Source organism: Zingiber officinale, chromosome 9A (assembly GCF_018446385.1).
Source record: "Zingiber officinale cultivar Zhangliang chromosome 9A, Zo_v1.1, whole genome shotgun sequence".
Classification (NCBI taxonomy): domain Eukaryota; kingdom Viridiplantae; phylum Streptophyta; class Magnoliopsida; order Zingiberales; family Zingiberaceae; genus Zingiber; species Zingiber officinale.
Genome location: NC_056002.1, coordinates 28,921,989 through 28,934,699, shown reverse-complemented (window position 1 = coordinate 28,934,699; position 12,711 = coordinate 28,921,989).

Below are 12,711 nucleotides of genomic sequence, written 5' to 3'. Positions count from 1 at the left end.
AACACTAAGTCCCATTGTTTTGGTTTAGTTCCTGAAAGGCATCTCAAAAGATTGATCAGACTCTAATTCGCCACCTCAGTTTGACCATCTGTCTGAGGGTCGTAAGCACTACTAAAATTTAACTGTGTCCCCAATTTCTCCCATAAGTTCTTCTAGAAGTGACTGATGAATTTGGTATCTCAATCTGAAGTCATGGACCGAGGAATGCCATGTAAACGCACGATCTCTTTGAAGTAAAGATAGACAATCTAAATAGCATCCATAGTCTTCTTGCAAGCTACAAAATGCGCCATCTTTGAAAAACTATCAACAACAATAAGAACTGAGTCTGAGGTTCATTGGGTGCAGGATAATTCCAATATGAAATCCATGCTGACATCATGCCAAAGAGCTTCAGGAATGGGTAGGAGAGTATACATGTTGGGATATACCCGATGCAGGTGCGTGCTAGAACACGTTTCGTAAACATACGCAATAAAAAGTAAAATAATAATAATTCCTAATTATTACATCACACATACACACATACAAGGATACAACATGCTAAACATGATCGCATAATTAAAATTTTTATAAAAAAAATAAATTTACGCTAGGTATACCTTACGGATGACATGTAATGAGAAGGGCATCATCCGTAGTGACGTTGTCGAACCTCGCCTCTATTCATATCTATGCTGAGCTCCTCAAGACAACTTCTTGAGTATAAGTCTCTCCTTCGGAAGTTACTAACCACAAGCGAAGAAGAGGGATCAAGAGGAAGAAGAAGAGAAGCACACAAGGGAGAGTTTTTCTCCCTTGTGGTGGTCACGGCAACAAGAGGGAGCACCCTCTTGTTGGCGGTGGGAGAGAGAGGAGAGGAAGAGGAGGATTGGGTTTCCAAAAGTCAATCAACCAAATAATGAAACTTCTATCTAATTCTCTCCCAATTACATCTATATATATAATCCTCTTTAATGAGTTGGATTAGAAAGTCCAAACCCAATCTATTATCCCTTAATAAAAAATTAATCCTTTAACTCCTTGGTTTGGTTCATAACTAAACTAAGTTGGTTCATGATTAATTCATGATTAAACCAAATATGGTTCAACTCTACCATAAGAGATATAGCTCATCTGCTCTTCCATCATGACAAATATTTCCATATTTGTCTTATTTATAGTCCAACCAAATATTTATCTCTTGATCTATGAATCCTATTCTTTAACTTATTTTACGTCTTTTAGAGACTCATTAGTGCGTGTGACTCAATAGATTCATGGTTCATCTTGGTCGTCCATAATTAACTACTTAATTATAGAACGATCATGAGTAGCACCTAGCAATACATCATAATCCACAATTAGCTAGAAAATTATAGTTAATCTTAAACTAATTCTAAACCCTTTAGTAACTACAGTGAGTCGCCTTATTCCTTTTACTCGTCTTATACCCACTTGGTTCAGGACATGATCTATATGTTTGTCCCCACTAGACTGACTATGTTACACCTAGCCCAAGTAATACTTCCTCCTTCTACGGATTCAAATTACTCGTACATGTGTATAAGAGTCTCGTAATCTTAACATGTGATGATTTGGCCAAAGACTTTGAGTAATAATCCTAACGAGTGTCCATAGGGCATATGTCTCCTCGCAAGAAGTGGTGAATCCTCTATGGGCTATCCAAATATCTTCGAGTATTTTGACTTATACTCAATCATCCCGGGTCCACACCTCAATGAGGTGCTTGCTTAAGATGTCAAAGTGTAAGTCTCCATGACCAAGATGACTTGTATACCTCAAGTCGAAGGAAACTTGCACTCAAACTAGAGTAAGAGATTCACAGACATATCCATATATATATAGATAATCATATAAAGTCTTACAATGAGTCACTCCAATAAACTAGTTACCATAACTAGCATCCACCTTTAACTCTCGACATCCTAATATCTCCAGCCAAAGAGAAAATAGTTACTTGGCAAACCAAGGAGTATAACCCATGTTAGTCTTACAGATTGATGATATTTGAATGCATCAATTCGATGACTAGAGAAATTTCAATACGTTCATAATTACACATGTAGAGATAATCACTAGTTGTGATCCAATCATAATTTCTCTCATGCTATGAATTGTATTGTGGGCATTCAGTAAATGAGTTTAAGATAATCAAATATATAATATGCACTAAGTAGTAAATCTATATTTAGTAAAAACTGTAAGATGATTACTGATCCGGCAGTAAGAACAGGGGACCCCCACTCTAGGGAGTCAACGCCACGTGGAAGTCAAAGGGCCAGGTGGCCGACCGGAGATGGGTGGGTCGAACGCCCGGCCGACTGACCGGGGTCTAACTGATGGCCAAGGGCGCCCCAGTAGGAAGCTGGGCCCCGACGCTCATGGTACAAGATTGTAGGGCCGAGCGGAGGACACGCTCGGCCGAAACATGAGGAAGCATACTGCTAACAGTCTCCACAAAGCACATCACTGAGAATCTTCCAAGTAGACCACTATATGCGCCCGGCCGGACGTAAGGCAGCAAGCCGGTCGGACGCCCGGAGCACAGGCCGGTCGGCCGAACGACCGGCCAGAAGCAAAGTGGAAAAGGACAAGGGACATCTTTTCCTGACAGCGGGCATGTTCCACGTTTAGGCCATACTCCAAATCTTACGACAGGGGATTCCGCTGTCCCATCGAAGACATGCTTGGACTGTAGCAGTATGGGATCAGGTAAGCTCACTAACAGGCCCTTACTAGGGTATGGGCTAAGGACACGTGTACACCTCGGTATGTGTGCATCCGCTTCTCCCCAGCCCTATATAAAGACCCTCATCCTTCGCCGGAGGTACGCGTTCTTTGATATTCGGAGCCACTTTTTGCTGTCTGCTTAACTGACTTGAGCGTCGGAGGGTCGTCGCCGGGAACCCCTTCCCGGCCCGACTTCTGTGCAGGTTCGCCGGAGTTTCGTACGATCAGTCGTTGATCCACGTCAGCTATCCGGAGAGTGCCACGTGCCCAGCGTCCATTGATTCAGCCTTCGGACAGGATCAATTACCTTAGGACATTCCTCAAAATCTAACAATACAAGCTTGCATTGGTTAGAACCCCTTTAGACCGCTAGCAAACAGAACATCGATCAATAAAGTGAACCACATCGTTGGTCAACTTGGGGCAATAGAAATTGGCAAAGATGAGGGCTAACGTCATATCACGTCCAAAGTGTCCCTCATTATGAAGCTCGGTTATAATCTACTATCTTAGAAAGTAATCTGGAATGCACAACTGAAACCCACGAAACAGATAACCATTATGCAAAATAAAATCATGTTAGTAACCATCATGTACCTCCTGGAATATCCTTTCGAATGATGGGTCAGCTACATACATATCTAGAAAAACCTCAAAGCCCGCAATGGTAGTACTCATGGTGGTGAGTAATGAAGAACGTCAACTCAGAGAATATATGACATGGTTCACACTTCCAACTTGGTACCTTAGTGTAAAGGTGAACTCTTGTAAGTAAATCACCCACTTGGCATGCCGCCTGCTCAGCTTATGTTGACCATTGATATACTTTAATACTTCATTATCAGTAAACATGATAAATTCTTTCTGTACTAAGTAGTATTGTCAATGCTTCAAGGACTGCACAATGGCATAGAACTCTAAGTCATAGGTAGAATTATTTTTCTTGGTCCTAGAAAGCTTCTCACTGAAGAATGTAAGGAACTAGAGCGCTAAACACGCTTATGCGCAGTGGAAACCATCTAGTTCCTCCAAGAGATTCATGCGAAGGGAAAGAAAAATATACTAACTTTTCTAAAAGAGCGTGAAAAAGGTAATACCTTTGATGCGTGCACACGGACTCTAGACAGCTTGGATCACAGCACGATCACACGTTCGCGCCTCTATGGTATCCACACAAACAAGCCTTGTCTTTATTTGTCTCACAAACTCACAAGTAGAAGAAGAAAACCACCTAAGGTTGTGCTAGCAACCTAGAAAAAGGATTTTGGCCAAGAAGAGAAGAGAGGAAGGAGAGAATGAAGATCTGCCCAAAAAATAAAGAAAAAATGCTTAAGTATTTTCATCTAATGAAAACACTTAATGAGCATTAATTCAATTAATGAGTCTTAATGAGTATTTACACTCCATTAAGGACCACACTTGAAACTCCTCATTTTAGATTCAATTTTGAAAATTGAATGAAATGATTCATTGAATTTTGAAATTCAATGAATATCTCCATTAATCCTCACTTGAGTCTAACTCAAGTCTAATTCACTTGAGTCTAACTCAAGTCTAATTTAATCGAGTTTTACTCAATTAATCTCATGCAATTTCAAATTCAATGAATCACATTTTATTAATTTGAATTGACTTCTTGAGTTTAGTTTGAATTGGACTTAATCCAATAATTAGATCCAATTGAGTCTAACTCAATAAGTCCAATTCGAATTAGACTTAATCCAATGATTCATCATATGAACCCATCTCCAAATCTACTTGTTCTTTGTGTGTGACCCAATAAGTTCTCGTAACGTTGGCAATGTACCCAAATCAATATTTAGATACATAAGTAATGAGTGTCATCTAGCAAGATATCATTGTAAGTGATCGGTGGCCGACTAGAAGGGGGGTTGGATAGCTAGGTCACCCCCAACTTCTTTTCTTCTCTACAAAAGATTAGTGCACACACGGAAATACAACTAACTAATGAAAACAATAAAGAAAGAATACCAAATCGCTAACAAGCTCGATGTAACGTGGTTCAGAGATTGCTTGCTCCTACTCCACGGCGTGTCCTTGAAGTGGACGAGCCCTTGATCCTTTGGTGGATCAATCCCCGGCAATCTCCAGCTAGAGCTTTCTCCTTTTCAGTGGAGCAAATCTCTCACAAAGGATCTCTTCCTCTTTACAATGATGAACTTAGGTTTAGGAGGAAGAGAGTAGGCTTGGAAGCTTTGGGCAATGACAAGGAGTTATTCAATAAATATGAGTAACCTCCTTCAAGCCCCAAAGCTTCCCTTAAATAAGAGGAGAGAGTTGATCATCGTATCAACTCATCTCGGCACCAGTCGACTGGTGTTACCGTTAGAGGTAGCCAACGACTACTTTCTAGCACCAACGGTCATTTACCAGTCGACTGCTAAAACTACCAGTCGACTGGTAGTTGTTTGCTGAGCGAACAGAATGCTTCTGTTCTCTGCCAGTTGATTGCTAAAACATGCAGTCGACTGGTGCAGTCGATTGCTAAAACATGCAGTCAACTAGTGCAGTCGACTGGTGCAGTCGACTGCTAAAAGTTGCAACCAACTGGACTGCACCTTGTTACACACTCACACTCATCCTCTCCAAAGTCACCCTTGAAGTCTTCTTCCTTGGCCTTCGTCCCTCAGATGCACCCGAGCCCGCGGCTCCTCTCCATGTCATCCTTCACGTTGCCCTGAAGTCTACTTCCCTCGGCTCCACTCCGTTGCTCCTTGTCCGGCAGTCCCTCGGATCCCTTTCACACCATCCTTCACCGACTCAAGAATCCGAGCCCTAGGATGTGTTTCCCAAGCTTAGTTGCACCAAGCTCCTCATGTGGGTTTCACCAAGTCCTGCAAGGCTCAAACACACGTATCAAACACATATGAAAGCCTAACTTAAACTCTTTGACACACATATCAAAATCATGATCGTACCGATCAAACTTAGGTCGATTGCACCAACAATCTCCCCCTTTTTGATGTGTGGTAATATGTTTAAGTTAGGTATTAATAACAATATGAAAATTAAAAGCAATATGTAAACATGAAGCATAATTCCCAAGCTCCCCCTTAACATATGCTCTTCAACCTTAATTTTCAAGTTTTTCACACAATTAGGTTTCTAACTTAAACCTTTCCCATTTCTCCCACTTTGACACCATCAAAAATTGTACCAAACATGTACACATACCTAGGTATCAATGGGGACTTAAAATTTCCCAAAACCAGCTCTTGACAGTGCTGGAAAACAGGTACCAGTCGACTACTAACTGTCGCAGTCGACTGGCACATTACTAAGCTGAATTTCAGCCTTCCGAAGTCAACTTCAGAAATGCATAAAAAATTCTAGAAAATTCAAAAAAATCATGAAATTTTGAACACATATTTCTTTTAATGCCCTTTAATAAGAAAAAAATATGTTTTCATGAAAATTCATCATATTTTTGAAGTTTTGATAAAAACTCAAACACCTTGAAAAACACTCAAGTTTGTATCAAATTAAACCCTAGTTTTGAATTCATATGTTTTAAAATAACTATCCACTGTAAATAAAACATAAAATTATTTTCAAAATATTTGAAATGTCCAACTATGATCAATGGGCAAGATGTCCATTAATTAAACATTTTCTTTCCCCATAATTGGCCTTTGATCACTAAAAATTGATACATCACATAACTCATCAAAATGTCATAAGCATAAGTGAATTATTTGTATCATCCTAATATCTCACATTTATGGTTAGAAAATAATGCAAGTCATTGTGAGATAAAGGTAACCTCTACTTAGCCCTTTTGATCATGAATTTCTATCAAGGCTAAGTGCTCCCCCTTAAGGTCTCAAGTCAACCATTTTCAAGGATTTGAATTATGATTTCCACGGTTGACTTGACCTAAAATCCTCTAACCCTTGAGGATTGATTTTGACTCCCAATAGAAATTCTTTCTAATTGGATTAATCAAATATTCCTTGGGGATCCGTTTTCTATCTATGGTCTTGGTTGTTGATTGCCCCCTAGCAAGTAGACAATGGTAGGTCTTTTCATTGTTGGATTCATTGTATCCTAACCCATTTTTCTTAAAACTTACCCTTTGGATCCCAATTATCATGTTTAGGGTTTTAGATCCAATTTCAAATTTTCTAAGGGCATTTGTAAGGTATTCTACCTTTTCCCTTAAAGCCTTATTTTCTTCTTCTAAATATGAATCATTTGAATTAGTAGAAGAAGCATGCATATCATCCTCCCTAATAGACATGGATTCTAATTTTTCTTTAAGCATGCAAATGTCATTTTTCAAGGTTTTATTTTTCCTTTTTGCCTTGAACAAATCATTATTTGTACTTTTAATGATCTTAATTAAAACATAAGGAGGAAGATTGTATACCTCACTTACCAAGACGTCCGAATCCGATGTTTGACCTCCCCCTTCACTTGAGCTCCCTTCTTCATCTTCACTCGAGCTCTTTCCCTCTTCATTTTCAGATGAGGTGGAGGCTACATCATCAATTCCCATTAGAGCAAAATTGACTACATGGTGCTCCTCTTCCTTTTTCTTTTGTCTTCTTCTCCTCCTTCTTCTTCCCTTCCTTCTTCTTCAAGAAAGGACAATCATCTCTTATGTGTCCTTCTCCTTGACAATTATAGCAAATGATCTTCCTTGTCCTACTTTTGCTTCTAGAACTTTTCCTAACATGAGATTTGTTAGAAGAAAAAGATTTAAATGTCTTTCTCATCTTCCTTACCATATATGCCTCTTGATCGCTATCCATTGAGGCACTTGATTCTTCGGAGTCGGAAGATGGTGGTGATGAAGATTTCTCCTTCTTTCCCTTTCCCTTGTTTGCCACAAGGACTACTCCTCTTGATCTATGAGCTTCTCCATCTAATCCTTCAATCTTGTTTCATGAAGCTCCATTGTTGAGAAGAGTTCATCTAGAGAGGATTTCTATAGATCCTTTGATATGTAGTATGAATCTACAATGGAGCTCCAAGTTGTGGTTCTTGGGAAAGCATTTAGGGCTTTCATCATCATGTCTCGATTTGAAAGTGTCTCACCTACACTTGTTAGCCCATTAATAATTTCCTTAATTCTAGAATGTAAAATTGATACCTTTTCTCCTTTCTCAAGCTTGATATTGTTGAGTTGAGTTCGAAGGAGGTCTCTTTTTGCCAATTTTGCTTCCGATGTCCCTTCATGAAGCTCCACTAGCTTTTCCCACAAGTCTTTGGCACTTGTATAGTTTCCAATTCTTGTTACTTCTTGTTGTGGAAGAACATGTAGTAGGTGATGCATTGCATCGAAATTTGCTAGATGCTCTTCTTTTTGCCTTTTGGTCCATCTTCTTATGTCGATTGTCTCATTGTGTTCATCCTTGGGTTCTTCAAAACCACTTCTCATAATTAGCATAATGTCAAAATCGGTATTGAAAAATACCTCCATTTTCTTCTTCCACCATGAGAAGTCCCCTTCGAATTTGGGTGGATGAATATTTGAGCCGGCCATTTTGATGAAATGCTCTTCTCGGCGATTAGTCCGTTGAAGGGTGTCCTCGCTCTGATACCAATTGTAAGTGATCGGTGGCCGGCTAGAAGGAGGTTGGATAGCTAGGTCACCCCCAACTTCTTTTCTTCTCTACAAAAGATTAGTGCACACGCAGAAATACAACTAACTAATGAAAACAATAAAGAAAGAATACCAAATCGCTAACAAGCTCGATGTAACGTGGTTCGGAGATTGCTTGCTCCTACTCCACGGCGTGTCCTTGAGGTGGACGAGCCCTTGATCCTTCGGTGGATCAATCCTCGGCAATCTCCAGCTAGAGCTTTCTCCTTCTCGGTGGAGCAAACCTCTCATAAAGGATCTCTTCCTCTTTACAATGATGAACTTAGGTTTAGGAGGAAGAGAGTACGCTTGGAAGCTTTGGGCAATGACAAGAAGTTATTCAATAAATATGAGTAACATCCTTCAAGCCCCAAAGCTTCCCTTAAATAAGAGGAGAGAGTTGATCATCATATCAACTCATCTCGGCACCAATCGACTGGCAAAACCATCAGTCGACTGGTGTTACCGTTAGAGGTAGCCAACGACTACTTTCCAGCACCAACGGTCATTTACCAGTCGACTGCTAAAACTACCATTCGACTGGTAGTTGTTTGTTGAGCGAACAGAATGCTTCTGTTCGCTGCCAGTTGACTGGTGTAGTCGACTGCTAAAAGTTACAACCGACTAGACTGCACCTTGTTACACACTCACACTCATCCTCTCCGGAGTCGCCCTTGAAGTCCTCTTCCTTGGCCTTCGTCCCTCAGATGCACCCGAGCCCGCGGTTCCTCTCCGTGCCATCCTTCACGTTGCCTTGAAGTCTACTTCCCTCGGCTCCACTCCGTTGCTCCTCGTCCGGCGGTCCCTCGGATGCCTTCCACACCATCCTTCACCACTCAAGGATCCGAGCCCTAGGATGAGCTTCCCAAGCTTAGTTGCACCAAGCTCCTCATGTGTGTTTCACTAAGTCCTGCAAGACTCAAACACATATGAAATCCTAACTTAAACTCTTTGACACACACATCAAAACCATGATCGTACCGATCAAACTTAGGTCGATTGCACCAACAATCATTGCTACCCAAATGACGAGAAAGTCGAGATCCGACCTAACCTGTCCGTGGCTATTATCTTGTATGGCTTGGTCCATCTATACTTGATATCTAGATTGATCAATGAAGCATATACCGTGTCATTCTCTTATCAACCTTTGTGGTTCTTGATCTCTAAGTAGACACACTCAATTAAATAAGCTCAATATCTCATATTGACTTATTTGAGCATGGTCATGCTTTCTTATGTCCTACTAATCAAGGGGCCCACAGATATCACTCCCGTCATATGAAAGGGATAGATCACATCTACATCACTCACATCCCTCCGCATAATTCATTGCATACCCAGTGATCGTCTTTATTGTCCACCTTGTTACAGGTGTCGTTTGTTGATACCAAAGTACATAACTCCTTATATAGGGAACTATAGTGACTTCATGTCTAAGGACTATTCATACCAATAGTCACATGAGAATGTTTATGACCCTCATATAACAATCCATGAAACATTCTTATAGTGAGTCATTCAGTATATATTCTCTAATATATACCCATGTGTCATCCTAATATCTCATATCTATGACTTGTGAGATTAAGTCATCCGTTGACCTATATACTAGTCTCAACGCATTAATATTATCCTTGTATATTAATGCTTAGCTAGGAATAGTTAAGAGTAGTTTTCCATATATATCTACAATGTCTCACTATCAATTCAACCAATTGATATATTGTAGATAAGAACCTACTACCAAAAGACATTATTATACTTATTCAACCGGCACTGAATTGAAACAAATATAATAACCAACTTTGTCTTTTATTAATAATGAAATATGATACAAAATGAGCCCTTTACAATCATCTCATAATTGATATTAGGGCTAATACTAACAAAGAAAGCAACTGATCGCCCAGATTAACTCAGAACACCCCCGATACTTATGTCGGATGCATCACGGTTAACCTCGAATAATCTGTCAAAATCAATAAGGGGCATAACTGGTGCTTCGGTTATCCTTTGTTTGACCAGTTGAAACCTAGCCTCTACTTCTTCAAACCACTTGAAATCCATTCCCTTGAGACACTTAGTGATAAGAGCAATCAAAGTGCTAAAATTTATAATAAACCGGTGGTGGAAAGAAGCTAACCCATGGAAGCTTCTGACATCGTGCAAGGTCCTTGATTGAGGCTACTCCAGGATTGCATCTATCTTTGTTTGATCTATATGTACACCATCAGTAGACACAATAAAGTCGAGGAAAGTCACCGATGCAGTAAAAAAAGAGCACTTCTTGTTTACAAATAAGTACTCCGTTTTCATCTTTTCAAAGACAACATGAAGATGATCGAAGTGTGATGCCCATGTCGGATTGTAAACGAGGATGTTGTCAAAGTTTACCACTACAAACTTTCCCATAAAGGCCCACAAGATCCGATGCACAAATCTCATAAAGGTACTAGGCGCATTGGACAGTCCAAAAGGCATGAACATCCACTCATATAGCTCATACTGCATCTTGAATGTCGTCTTCCATTCATCACTAGGTCTTATTCTAATCTAGTGGTATCTATTGGAACCCCAAGGTTGTTTTGGTGTGAACAACAAGTTAAGTTAGGTCCTGTGTGTTTTTAACCTTGTGTCTAAGTGTGCAGGAGCTTAGGAGCACAGGTAGTCGAGCGGAAGACGCAGCTAGCGAGAAGGATGGCACGCGGTGCGTCCGAGGGATGAGGTGCTGCAGAAGAGTACACCAGCGGACTAGAAGGAAGCGTGCGGTGGTTCCGAGAGACGAGAAGTCGGAGTGGAAGACTACACGAGGAGCAAGAGGCGCAGCTAGCGAGAAGGTTGGCATGAGGTGCGACCGAGAGACGAAGACTGCGGATGAGTACGCTGGTGGATGAAAAGGAAGCACGCGACAATTCCGAGGGACAAGAAGCCTGAGCGGAAGCCTGCTCGAGAAGACCGGAAGTTGAGTTCGGGTGAACCCTATTCCGGATGGCAGAAATCACCCAAGCGAGCGGAAGACTCGATCTGAGGCAAACAGAGCCGGAGCAGAAGACCCGGGCTAAAAAAAGTCAACGGGATTGACTTTCCCAACCGGAGCGCCCGGAACCCTTCCGGGCACCCGAAGTTGACTTTTTGACCAGATCGCGTCAATCACGATCTGAACGTTGGGGATAAAGTTTTATTCCCCCAGGGCGCCCGGAACCCCTTCAAGGTGCCTCGACCAAAGCTATAAATACAACCTTGGTCCAGAAGCTTTTCAACAACTCAAACAATTCACTTCCAACACTTGTACGCTCAGTTTCTAATTAGCTTCTTTATTTCTGTGCTTCATTGTTGTAAGAGGCTTCTCTACCTGAAGAAGTTTTTAGTGCGATCATCTTCCTTGGATTAACAACCTTTCTGGTTGTAACCAAGTCAAATCCGGTGCCTCTTCTTTTTGTTATTTTCTGTTTAGCTAATTTATGCAAGTGTTAGTCTAAGAAAGTTCGATAAAGGTTTTGCGTTTAATTTTTCTGGCTATTCAACCCCTCTTATAGTCGGCCACCGCGATCCAACAAGTGGTATCAGAGCCAAGGCGCTTCAGGAGGACTAACCGCCAATCGAAGTAAAGATAATGGCCACACCAAGTATCTACCCGCCAAAATTCGAAGGGGATTTCGCTACTTGGAAAAAACGAATGCAGGTTTTTTTTTTTTTACAACAAATTTTGAGTTAATTTTAATAATGGAATTTGGTTTTGTAGCTCCAGAGGGCAAAGAAAAATATCAATGGATGAAAAAGGAGCAGGCCGACTATGTGACGAACAGAAAACCAGAATACCATCTGCTAAGTGTTCTTCTGCCACAAGAAGTCAACTGAATCGGCAACTACAACTCCGCGAAGGAACTTTGGGAGAAGTTCCTCGACCTGAATGAAGGGGCGTCCGAAGCCAAGCTCGCTAGACGAGATCTACTTCGCAATCAGCTCACCATCCTGCAACTTGGGGAAGACGAGACAGTTGCACATCTGCACTCGAGAATTAAAGAAATTGTCACCGGACTTTCGAATCTCTGAGAAAAGGTAAGTAACCCAGATTCACTCAGGTGCGCGTTAAATTCTTTTCCAAGAAATTCAAAATGGGCATCACTAGTAGATGTCTTTTATATTTCAAAAGACTTAGAAAAAATTTTATTAGAAGAATTCTTTTCTACATTTGAAGTGCACGAATCAAGATGTGCAGGTACCAAGAATCCCAAGAACAACGTCGCCCTCAAAGGATCGAGAGACGAACCTGAGTCGGAGTCTTCTCTCAACGACGAGGAAATGGTAATGATGGTAAGACGGCTTAAGAATCTTTATAAATCTAGGAAATCTAACCATCCGTAGGG